The following is a 13,975-nucleotide window of genomic DNA, read 5'->3' as shown; positions in this document are numbered from 1 at the left end:
CAAAGGACACATACTCCAAAAGTTACCAGCAGGCTGGGACCTAACTGAGAGGACGAATGACCCTGCCTTCACCCAGGAGCATCTTGCCATTGTTAGATGCCACGTGCCTGGTTGGGACTCATAGCAACCTCATGCACAACAGAGCGGAACGCTGCCTGGTCCTGCACCATCCTCACAACGGGTCCTACCCCTGGGTCCATGGTTACCGCCGCTGTGCCAGTCCATCTCATTGAGGGCCTTCCTCTTATTTGCTGCCCTCTACTCTACTAGCAGAATGTCCTTCTCCAGGGGCTGGTCTATCCTGACAACATGGCCAAAGTAGGCAAGATGAAGTCTTGCCATTCTTGCCTCTAAGGAGCGCTCTGGCCTGACTTCTTCCAAGACAGATTGGGTCGTCCTTTCATCAGTCCATCGTACTTTCAATATCCTTTTCCAGCACCACCATTCCAAGTGCACCGTCCTTGGTCTTCCTTATTCAATGTCCAACTTTCACATACATATGATGCAATGGGGGAAAAAACATGACCAGGTGGACCTTAGTCCTCAACGTAACAAGCATCCTTCCTTTTAAACACGTTACAGAGTCTTATGCAGCAGATTTACCCGATGTAAGCCACCTTTTGGTCTCTGGGCTGCTGCTTTTCATGAGCGTGGCTTGTGGATTTAAGCAAGACAAAATCCTTGAGAACTTCGGCCTCTTCCCTGTTTATCATGATGCTCTCTCCAGGTGCACTTGTGAGGTTTGGGTCTTCTTACATTGGGTTGCAATCCACACCGAGTTGTAATCCATACTGCAGTCCTTGATCTTCATCATCACGTGATTCTTTCAAGTTCTCCTCACTTCCAGCAAGCAAGGTTGTGTTAACTGCAGACCACCAGTTGCTAATAAGCCTCCTTCCAACCCCGATGCTGCCCTCTTCTTCAGATGATCCAGTGTCTTTGATGATTTGCTCAGGAGACAGATTGAACAAATCTGTTAAGAGGATAAGACCGTGATGTAAAGCTTTCCTGTTTTTAATTCACACACTATCCCTCTGGTTTGCTCCCACAAGTGCCTCTTTTCCTGGCACCAGTTCCACATACGCATAATGAAGTGTTCTGGAATTTCCATTCTTCTCAAGGTCATCCATAACTCATGATACACCCAGTCAAATGCCTTCATATAGTCAATAAAATGCAAGTAAACATCTTTCTGGTATTAATCTACTTTGAAAGATCTGTCTGACATCAGCAATGATATTCCTGTGCCACGTCTTCTTCTGAATCCAGCCCCAACCTGTGGGGGCTCTCTGCCAACTGCTACAACCACTGTTGAATGATCTTCAGCAAAAATTTACTCGCTTGCAATATCAAAGACATCGTTCTAGAAGTTGAGCATTCTGTTGGGTCATTTTTCTGTGGAATCTCTGCCAGTCAGTTGGCCAAATAGATGTCTTCTAAATTTCCTGGCATAGAGGAGTAAGTGCTTCTAGTGCTTCATCAGCTAATTGAAACATTTCGATTAGTATTCCACCGATTCTTGGAGCCTTGTGCATCATGTTTGTCAGCTGTCCAACATTTTGTGTTTTTTATTAGTTACTTTGTTATATTTTCCAGTCACAACATAAGAGGTAAGTGAAAACTAGTCGGAGGAAAGTGTTGGGAAGTTTTGGGTAAAAAAAGAATAATTTTAGTTTTGTAAATACAGTAAATAAAATAAATTTTTAAATAAGAGCAATTATATAGTGTTTTAATTATCCTTTCCATATTTCCAAATCCTCACTTCAAAATATAAATTTAACAAAATTTGTAAATGTGATGTGGCCCGCATGAACCTTGCCTGTTTCACCAACTGGGCCTCGTTTTCATTGAGTTGGACACCCCTGCTCTGCACCTTATTTGAATGCTCCCACCAAATCATTGGGTGTGAATCATGAAGACTGTGGATCGAAATGCCATAGCAAATAAGTTCACATCGCCACGCCGCTTCTTTAGTAAAAGCATCATGTTTTTGTTGTTATATGTCACTGAGAACCGTTCTATGTGCAATAAAAATGAAATACTTCTCAGTTCAGTGCCGTCCTCGATATTTGTGCTATGTTCAAACCCACTGTTGCAGCCACTGTGCCAATCCAAAGTTTAGCACATATCCTCAAAATCAAGCCATTTGATTGGAAGGTACAAATCTTCTTTTAAGAATTCTTGCATTTTGTAAACCGAGGTGTAAATAGTTGAATTAAAGATAATCTTTGATTAATTACATAATCTCATCATTGGGTCTATGGCTCCCATGGCAAATCTTTTATGTATATAAGGGGTGCAGTGGGGTTACATCCCTTCACCTTAATTATTCAAGCTGTATGTTAAATAAATAATTCATGAAGTTGGACTATCCGCAGATCCTTCTAACACTAAAATAGTAAGAAAACAAAACGGGTAAGTTACCAAATAGACTGAATGTTTGTACGCTGCTATGTAAGTATTTGTAAAACAATTTCTACAGGTTTCACCAATTTGAGTTCAGGTAATATCAGTGACTCCCATTTTAAAAGGCCTTGCCCCATGTAAAAAGTCACCTATTTATGTGTGGCAATGTTTGGGAAGAGTCCTGGTGGCACAGTAAGTAAGCAGTTGGCTGCTAATTGAAAGGCAAATGGTTCCATCTCACTCCATGAATTCACAAAACCAAGATCTGCTGTGTTTCCTTAAGATTATGGGCGAGGAGGTCCTAGGTCATATCAAGTGGTTAGGAATCATTTGAATGGATGGCACACGGCAGCAACACTCGGAGAGTCACAGATCATTCTGTTGGTCACATTTACCTCTTAGAATGTGACCCATCCTTCCTACTTCAGGTCAGTCGTTGTCCACTGCCAAAAAGTTACTTGAGATTGATTCACTTGATGGAAACCAGATAGAGAATTACAAATGACTGTGCCACAATTACTATTTCTGGATGCACCCAAAACTACCAAGCTCAGAGTGCTGGTTGGAATAGGGTTGGAATAGGGTTGCAAGAGTGCTGGTTGGAATAGGGTTGGAATAGGGTTGCAAGAGTGCTGGTTGGAATAGGGTTGCCAGATTGTTCTTCTTCCTTACGGCTTCACATCCAGAAACCTCGGAGCTGAAGATGCTCTTCCCAAGGTGAAGGACCTGAAATCCTCCTCTTTACAAGTCCCAAAACAAGTCTATGACATTGGGCTGGGGGACAGGCATTTACACCAGACACCTTACTGTCTTCTGTGTCTTCATTTTATCCCATTCTTTTCCTTTAGGCAATTAACCTCCTCCCAAGCTACGCAATTTATGCAAATAGATTCAGGCCACCCACTAGATTGCTTATAAAAAGCATCCATGCTTGTATGAACCGCAGTGTTAGGTACCATGTGGGCTCCTAGTGAGGTGAGGTCCCTCTTTATGTTCCTTAGGAGAGCTTTAATGTGCTGTCACTGAAGACGCCACAGTAATAGTATTCTTCCATGTTTCTTCAGTCTCTCTCCAAATGTTCACCATGATAAAGATTAAGACTGACTAATTTCCAGTATCTCATTAGAACTTTTAGTCATCTTGCCTCTGGGCTGAAATAGTGAAGAGAGAAGGGAATACAAATAACCTCCCACATTTCCACTCCTCACCAAACTTACCGCACCTGCAGAATCCCTGGCACATGGAAAGCACTTAATAGCTATTTGACGAATGAAGGAATGTGCAAACACCTCCTTATCCACCCACATTGTCAGAGTCAAGGAACATGGGAGTAGAAAAGTGGTAAAAAGAAAAAACAAAGGGGGTGGGGAGAGGATAGCCAGATTGGCTTGTTGGCTTGTTCAGATGTCATGCTCCTCGGAGAATTTGCACTCACTCGCATGTGAATGATGCTGCGGGCAAGAAGCTGGACGTCACTGTGCTTACTCGTCTCCATTCCACTCTTCAGTGTCATGTGCACACAGTAACTGGTTTGCAAAAAGGTATCAACAATTAACTGCTACCACAACACATTTAACCTTATTCTGATATGTCCATTTTTTTATCCCATTCTACTTTTTTGGAAGTCTTTCTTCTCAACATTATCCTTGTGTCCATAGCACGTATGAACATACTGCTTTTAATACCCAATGGAAACACATTTCATGGAAGACGTAGAATGAATTCTCTCTGGCAGAGCTCAGGATGTTCTGCATTGTGAAATGATCTACTGTGCTCTATCCAATAGAAAGATTAAATGTTTTTTTAAAAAATATTATTTGAAGTCATAGAGGGGCAAAGCGAGTTAAATTGAGTCTTGGAGAGGACCAGAGAGCTGTGTAGGCAACCAGGCCAGCGGACAGCGTCAGACATTTGTGACATGTGTTTGGGTTGCCTCTGTGGCAGGCCAAGGCTGCCAAAATGCGATTCACCAAAGAAAATCCATGTGACATTTTTTGTAGTTTCTCGCCAAGTACTCTTGAATGCCAAACCAATTTGGATATTTTTATAACATGCCAGAGAACATATTCAAAATCTCCCAGTTTGAAAGCCCTAACTCAAGGCTCCTTTACACCTGTTTTCAATCGGTGGTTTTGCATTTATAGATTGAATACAGAGAAATTCTCATTTTTTTCTCTGTGAATCAAAAAGCTATGGCATTCCTTGTAAGACACTGACCAGCTTAAATAACCTTTGGGGATTGTGGGCTTTGGTCAATCAAAGAGCCTCACTTTAAGAAGAGCATTCTCTAGGACACAGCCTAGGGCATCTCTGAACCTGTGTGGGTTGGTTCCAAGGAGGTGGCCTCCCTAAGTGAAGGTGTTCCTTTGCCTTCTGTTAAGCACAGTATCTCCCCTTCTGCTCCTTGTCACAACTCGGCTATTCTTTTTACACACTTGGGTTTCTCTTGGTTGATATTTCAGGTGTTGGGGCACTTATCCATCATTTTCTCACCACCACTCTTTTCCATGTCCTGTGCCCAGAGGCTGAGAACTCCAAGACCAAACTAAAAGGAGAAACACAGAATAATGTGCTGTCAAAGAATGTGGAAGCTAGGCATATTTTTGAGAGCTTATGTAGTCCACCACCTCAATGTATATTGAGAATATGAAATTCCAAAGAATAAAGTAGTGTGGGTAGGTCAGACCTAAAAAATGTAGGCTCTTGTCACTATACCACGTGGTCTGCTATATTTTCATGTTTTAATTTTAACCTCAGTTATTTATACATATAATGATCAAACACTTGATGTGCAGAATCCCATGGAATAACTCATAAATATTAAATAACACATTACTCATTTCCATGCCTCACAATCCCGAACCAGGGCACGGTATCATCTGCAAACCTAATAAATGAAAAAAGACCTTAATGCTCAAATAACCATTAAAACCCTTAACATTTATTGAAGTCTGTTATGAATTAAAATGTTGTTTGACACCTTTGAGTCAGCAGCTGGCTCATGACAACCTTATGTACTATGGAGCAAAACTCTACCGTGTTCCCACAGCTGGTTACCGATCAAGTCATTTTGATCAATAGGGTTTTCATTGGATGATTTTGAGAAGTAGATCACCAGGCCTGTCTTCCATGTCTGTCATAGTCTGGGTCTTCCTGTGAAACCTGTTCCGTATCCTTGCAACTTGCAAAATTCTAATTTCGGGAACGTGGTGACTGTGATTGAAATGACTGGTTGGGAATCAACCCAGATCTCCAATGCAGAAGGCAAGAATTTTACCACTGAACCATCAATGCCTTCATGTAGATGAATTGTGCACCCCCCCAAAAAATAAAATTTTACGCCCTGGTAGATGTAAATGTGGCCCTCAAATAAGCCTTTGAAGATATTATCCATTAAGTTAACACAAGGACATTCAGGAGTAGGATAGGTTCTAATTCAATAAGACTTGTATCCTTACAAAAAAGAAGAAACAAAGAGAAAACACAGTGGGAAGTTAGAACCAGAAATTGGAATGATGTATGTGATGAAATGAAGTTCTTAATATGGCTCTTCTAGAGGTTTGCTATGAATCAATTTTAGGGCAATGAATTTGGTTTGGTAACCACATCTCTGTAACTCCACAAAATTATTGAGTGGGCCTACAAAAGTGGTCCTATCAAAAAACAAAAAGGAAAGAAAGGATCAAAGTGGGTGGCACAAGAGACCCTGAAACTTGCTCTGAATTGTAGAGTAGCTAAGGATGGAAGAAGTGATGAAGTTAGTGAGTTGATTAGAAATTTTCAAAGGGCAGCTCTGGAGTACAAAGCCAAATATTTTCAGGAAATGTGTAAAGACCTAGAATTAGAACATCAGAAGGTAAGAACACCCTCAGCATATCTTAAACTGAAATAAGCGAAGAAAAAGTCAAGTCTCCAGTTGTAATCTTGAAAGATTCTACGGATAAAACACTTTGTGTAATGATGCAGGAAGCATACAATGAAGATGAAAAGAGTACAGTCACTATATCAAAAGTAACTAGTCCACATTACACCATTTCAGGAAGTAGTATGAGCAGGAACCAATGGTGCTGAAGGAGGACATTCAAGCTGCACTGAAAGCATTAGCCAAAACAAAACTCCAGAAATTGATAGAATCAATTAAATTAAGCAATAGTCCCTTGTTCTGTTCTCACAACTGCCCATGATCCATGTAAAAGTTCCACAGGATCACAATGATAATTTCTGGAATTCCCATTCTTCTCAAAGTTATCCATAGTTTGTTATGATCCACACAATTGAATTCATTGGCTTAGTCAATAAACACAATTAAACATCTTTCTCGTATTCTTTGTTTTGAGTTAGGATCCATCTGACATCAGCAATGATATTATTTGTTCCATGTCCCCTCCGGAATTGGCCCCAAACCTCTGGCAGCTCCCTGTATGTGAGATCAGTGATATTGTTCTATAGTTTGGGTGTTCTGTTGAGTCACTTCTCTTGGGAATGAGTATGAACATAGATCTCTTCCAGTTAGTTGGTTAAGTAGCTGTCTTTCAGATTTTCTGGCATGGATGAGTAAATGCTTCCAGTGCTTCCATTTATTGAAACATTTAAATTTGGTATTCCATTAATTTTTGGATGCAACCATTTGAGACTGAATACATTGGTAGAATACTTCAATTTCTTCATCACCATCTTTGGTGGTGGTCCATAAATTTGAATAATATTTGCATTGATTGGATTTCCTTGAAGGAGGATAGATATAATCCCATCACAGACAACATTGTACTTCGAGATCTATTTGAAAATGTTCTTTGTGACAATGAATGCCATGCTATTCTTCTTGATTGTGTTATTCCCAACATATGATTTTCTTATTCAAATTGGCCAGTACCTATCCATTTCAGCTCACTAATGCCTAGGATATTTAGCTTTGTATATTCCATTCATTTTTCACCACTTCCAATTTTCCTAGATTCATACTTTGCACATTCTATGGTCTGCTCATTAGCAGATATTTGCTTCTGTATCGTCTTACCTTGAGTCATGCCCCATTGGCAAATGAAGATCCTGAAGTCTTCATTCTCATGGGCTTTACTTCATCCACATCACCATGGTTGGCTCCACCCTGAGAAAGAAGTTTCTTCTCATTCACATTTTGGGAGCCCTAAAACCCGAGGTGTCAATCCTTTGCCACTATCTCTGACAATGTTCTGCTTCCATTAATTAGGACTTCAGTATCTGACAGTGCTTAGAAACTATGCAAAAGGTTTTCAGTGGCTACTTCCCCCAAACTGGACAACTGATACCTTCTTCATTTTTTGTCCTTAGTCTGAAGACTTGTTCACTTTGGGTGACCCTGTCGGCCTTGAATGAGCAGTGCCATAGCTTCCAGCACCCCTACCCACAAGCTATCACAGCATGACTAACTGACAGACAAGTTATGACGTAGGGGTATGGCCTATTTGATATCTATAAAAGAGAACTTGTGCAGAACTGGCTCTCTCTTTCTCTCTATCTGTCTCCCTTGATTTACTTGAAAAGTAAAGGCACTCTTGAAATGAGAAACATAACTTTCAGTGAGGCAACACAGAAGGGCAGCCTAGAAAATGAAGGATTCACTGTTTTCCTTCAGATTCAAGAAAGTCCAGGAGGTAAGGGTTGAGCTGAGAGAAGTGAAACTCTTTGAGACCCCATTGAGTAGAGGCAGGCTAAGCACCAGAAGGATTCTCTCTTCCTTTATATTCATGAATCTCCTGGAGCCAAGTCTGGAGCTGAGGTATGTGAAACTGCTGGGTCCTGAGTCTGGTGTCTTGGGCTATGTTCTAATGTCCCTTGATATTGCCAGCTGTTCTTGGGGGCTCGCCACAGCCTGCTTTCCTATCTGATCTACTGAGTTATCTCAGCCTCCACTGGTTTTCTTGTTTCTCAGCTTCCCAACTCAAGGCAACCACCCAAGTCAGGAAAATTCTACACTGTAATATGTGACAACCAAATGGGACTTACACTTATGTAACTGTGTGAGCCACTTATCTCTCTATAAATAGTTCTCTTTATAGACATGTGCAAGTATCACTGATTTTGCTTCTCTAGAGAACCCAGTCGAACGCAAGAAGTATCCTGGTAAATGGAAAAGACTATTTCTAGTTCCCAGGACTTCATTTTGCTTGGGATCACAATGAACACTCCTGGAAGCAGCAGTTAAGACGTGAAACAACTTATTGTATTGGGTAAATCTCATCTAAAATAGCTCTTTCATCTATCAACGGCAAATATGTCACTCTGAAGGCTCGGGTGCACCTAACCCAAGCCACAGTCCCCATATTGTTAAGAAGCCCATGGTTGTGTAATGTGCTATGCATCATGATGCCGAGGTCAGCAGTTTGAGCCCACAGGAGAAAGAAGAGGCTTTTTGCTTCAGTAAAGATTTACAGTCTTGAAAGCAATGGGTGTCATTGGACTACATATAGAAATTATGAGTATCTAATAACAAACATAATGTTTCCCATTCTGATTGTTATTGTGACCATTTTCTAATACAAAGAACCAGGGCTTCTTGAAGAACTCTCTAATTCCAAGAATAGGACAAAAATGCATAGAATATGAGCAGAGAACATCTTAAAATATCACAAAGGGAGGAAGTTTACAAAGACTGCTGGAATTACATCAAAAAATTTTAAAACCAATTTCAAAAAACACTGACTAGTGGCAGAAGGAATGATTTGAGAATCATCTGTACGATGGAGTGGCCAACCATGTTTCAGCTACTTCTTTCACTTGTCTTTTATAAAGGACTTCCGTTGGTCAGGCCTGGAAGATGTTAGGAACAAACTTGTCATTTTGAAAGCGAGAAAATAAAAAGCATCAAGCGCTTATAATGCCTTCATAAATAAGCTGTAAGCAGAGATTTAATGAGGGGAATTTCCTCTTCAAGAAATAACCCAGATAATAAAATTTAAAAACATGAAAAAAGCAAACAAACTGCTTTTGTTATCTTTTGAAATGAAAGAACTTAAACAATAACAATTAATGGCCATTAATAGCAATTCCCTTGTGCCCTGACCAACAGAAAACGGGAAGAAAAGGCTACTTTGAACCAAGATCCGTCTGACACCAGCAATGATATCTCCATTTCCACATCCTCTTCTTCTTGGAACATATTTTCCTGACTCTACCAGGCCAGCTATCGTCAATCCTCTCTATAAAGGAATTACTGAAGTTCTTTAAAATGCATGTATACATATAATACATTACGTATATCACTTAACATATACAATACAAAATATCACATATAACAATCTAATATATAATGTATATAACATAAAAAGGATATGTTATATAATTATGCATACTTTACTATATATAATTACTGGAGTATTTTAAAATACATATATAATATATGTCATTAAAGTAAAAAATACACACATGTATAATATATATGAATGTATGTATAGTGTATATGTATGTCTTTTAAAGTACTCCAAATCAGATAAAACTTAACTTTATGTGACTCTAATATTCATGGTCCATTTTTAAACTCCATAAGGTATCATAGAAATATGTGGGGGGGGTTAGTTGAAAATATGTAAGTTATCTTAACGGCAAATGGTTAAGATCACTGACTCTTTTCAATCCAATTTCTCTTCTGTCCTGTTTCTCCTTCTGCTGAGTGGCATTGGAAAATCCACTAGGACTGAGCATCGCTAAGAGATATTTGAGGACAGAGGGATACAAGGAGCCTGGGTGATGCTTTGGCTAAGGGTTGGGCTGCTGACCCAAAGTTGGTGGTTCACATCCACCAGCTACTCCACAGGAGAAAGATGAGACTGTTTTCTCTTTAAAGATTTACAGCATTGGAAGCCCTATTTAGACTCCCAATGAGCCAGACTTCACCTGGTGGCAGTGACTTTGATTGGGGCTATAAATCGGAGGTTTTCTTTCTTTTTTTTAATTTTAAAAAATTATTTTATTAGGGGTTCATACAACTCCTATCACAATCCATGAATACATCAATTGTATAAAGCACATTTGTACATTCGTTGCCCTCATCATTCTCAAAACATTTGCTCTCCACCCAAGCCCCAGGCATCAGGTCCTCATTTTTTCCCCTCCCTATAATTTTTACTTTCTTATTCTTTCCCCCTTTTCTTTCTTCCTGCCCCACTATCATGTTTATCCATCATTCACCTCTTAGTGATTCCTCTCATATATTTCAGTTGATCAAACACAACCAGGAGTGCTATACCCTCCTCACCGTTCATTTTAGATCCTTTGCCATTCTCCTGCCCCTGTCGTTATTTACTCATTGCTCCCCTCCCACCTCCTCCTCCTATCCCATGCACCCCCAATCACCTCATCATCAGTCCTATTGCTGTCTCCCTGGGGTTACTTTTCCTGCCTATCTTAGATAGACACTAATTAAAAAGAAAACCACCAGAGTCCATACAAATAGTTCTAAGTCTAACTGTTGTCCTGACCCAGAGCAGATGAATGCCCCTCTGTTACATAGTGAGCAGGCCCTATTACCATCTAATCTTGGTTCAGTCTTCTTCTTTTTTTAAAATCTTTTTATTGGGGCTCATAAGGCTCTTATCACAGTCTGTACATACATCAATTGAGCAAAGCACCCTTATACATTAGTTGCACTCGTCATTCTCATAATTCACCTTCCACTTGGGTTCCTGGAATCAGCTCGGTTTCCCTTTTTTTCCCCCGTCCCCCTCCCTCCCCGATCCCACCCCTGGTCCCTTGATAGTTTATAAATAATTATTATATCTTATCTTACACTCCCCGGCGTCTCCCCTCACCCGCCTCCCCCTTGCCAATCTCCCAGAGAGGAGGTTACACATAGATCTCCAAGATTGGCTCTCCCTTTCTATACCCCCTTCCCTCCTGGTGTCGCCACTTCCACCGCTGGTGTTGAGAGGTTTTCAATCATTTCCGCATGTTGTTGTTATTGCTAGCAGGGTTTCATAGGCGATGAATAGGCTTGACTCTCTAATGCGTCCACACTACTGTTGTTCATATGCTTAGTGATCTGTCAGTAAACTTTTCCTGTAATGGTCTATCCTCAAATTCTTGCCAGGTTGTGATTTCCACTTTGGCTCCAAGACGTTTTGTTTTGTATTTTGGTCCCTCCTATCATATTCTCACACTACATCTAAATTAGACTGCTCACCTTAATTAGAATATATAATTGCTTATTCCAGGAGGTAGCATATAACCAATAATCAATGGATACAGAAATACAAGACACACTAAGGGACTGGCAAAAGAAATAAACCTACAGGTATCGATGCAAACCAACTGAGATATTTCAACAAACGAATGGAATGCCCACCTCTCAATACCAAGAAAAATCAAGATATATACGTGGCTAAATTACTTAAAGAGTTCTATATCTGTGCTCATTCAAAATAAAGGTGATTCAATGGAATGTGGAAATTGTTTACAATATAATTAATATTACACACGAGTACATTTTTATCAAAGATAACTGAAAACAGTTATGACACTACAACAGCAGGGAATTTCCAGAGATTCCAGTTGGATTCAGAAGAGGACTTGCAATGAATGCTGGTCTAAATTACTGATGTCAGATTGATCTTGGCTACAAGCAGAAAATAAGATGCGTTCCAGGGTTTGACTATGCGAACATTCAACTGTGTGGATCATAACGAATTAGGGGCATGCTTGTGAAGAATGGGAAAGCCAGAACTCTTCTTTGTGCTCGTGTGTATACGCCTGCACTTTGGCCTGTACATAGACCAAGGGACAGTATTGTAACACAACAAAGGGATACCTTGCTTAAAATCAGGAAAGATATATATGTCCTTTCAGAGATGTATCCTATGCCAATGCTTATTAAACATATATGCTGAAAAAAAATCTAAAAACCTGGGCTATATGAAGAAGAACAATGCACCCAGATAGGAGGAAGACTTATTAATATGTAAATGATATCATCTCTCTTGTCGAACATGAACAGGGCTTGAAGCACTGGCAGATGAACCTCAAAGACTACAAGCTTCAGTGTGGATTGTACCTCCTCACAAAGATGACAACCCTCAGTCCTGCTCCAATGAGCCACCTGAGGACTCCACACACCACCCACTGCCGCCGAGTGCACTCGCCTCTCAATTACAGCAGAAACTTCCTAGATATTAGTTTTTGAATATAGAAAAAATATTTTCTTAGTATTTGGTGTTTGCATTATAATAGCTCTATGCTATTACAGACATAAATAAATTTCCCTAGATATGAGATTCTTTTATTAAAATGTTCTCTATCACTTTATTATATAGATAATCAACAAAAATAAATCAAGACCTAATATGCAGTTGCCAGTTTCTGGGATATAAATATTCTCACCATAGCTGATTTCAAGTTATTAGTCTGACTACTCGATATCAAAAAAAGATAGCATATGTGTAGCAGCATACTGTTATGTAATATATCCACAATATAGATTCAATGGACAGCTTCCAGAGCATAAGAAATGGTAAAATAATTATACAGTAATGATGTTAAATACTACCCTTTTCTAATACAATTCACACAATGGTACCTTTGTAGAAATTAATTTAAATAATTACTGTTTATTGAAAAGCTCTCCAATGTCCTGAATATATAATAATCCACTATCATTAGCTGATATAAACCAGCTCCAACATATCACAGAAATCATTACATACAGAAATAGATAGTGACATAGAAAAAGATATTTAATGTTATTAAATCATCAGTACCTATTTTGGAAATCTATTCTGTGCCAAACATGAGGTTATAAAGAAGAATCAGCTCTATTGTTTTCTGCTAAATGAAGTCATTGCTTCATGTGAATGAAATTGAGGCACGCGATTATCCTATATCGGGAAAATTGCTCCATGCTGGAGTGTACACAGTGTTTGGGGATGTCCTTGTAAAAGCAAGTTTCGGGAAACTCCGTGGTTTAATGTTTGGTACAAATAGCTGCGACATCCAGAGACGCCGCCTTCTTTGCTAAGGAGTGAGAGGGAAGGGGTCCGGAAAAACATACTGATGAAAATCAGATGAGGCTTTCTACTCCTATAAAGTGGCAACCGCAGAAACCTGCAGGCGCAGTTCTGCCTCGCCCCGCAGGTCTGCTACGAGTTGGCATCGCCTCGATGGCAACGAGAGAGAGCGAACTGGCCATGAGAAAGATGGATAATAAGAATGCAGGCCGCAGAAGAACCAATACTTCTGAATGATGATGTTAGCAAAGAATATCAAGAATGCCCGGACTACCCGAAGACCAAGCACGTATGTCGTAGACGAAGTAGTACAGCCAGAAGGCTCCTTAAAAGGGAGCACGGTGAGAGTTTGTCTCAGCTCTTCTGGACGTGTTGAGGGGAACAAAACCAAAGCAGTTCTCGGAGAAGAAGACTAGGCTTAGGAAAGCAGGCACGGGGGAGCCAACGGCCTGCAGCAGAATGGACTGCTGCCGCCGCAACAATGGGCTTAAAAACAGCAAGGCTGTGCGCCCGAGAAAGTCGCTGTGTGTCAAAACGGACTCCCTGGCACCAAGAAGTAATAAAAGAAATGCTTGGAGGAGTTACTAGGTGGGGCA

Source organism: Tenrec ecaudatus, chromosome 3 (assembly GCF_050624435.1).
Source record: "Tenrec ecaudatus isolate mTenEca1 chromosome 3, mTenEca1.hap1, whole genome shotgun sequence".
Taxonomy (NCBI): domain Eukaryota; kingdom Metazoa; phylum Chordata; class Mammalia; order Afrosoricida; family Tenrecidae; genus Tenrec; species Tenrec ecaudatus.
Note: the sequence above shows the minus strand (reverse complement) of the source record.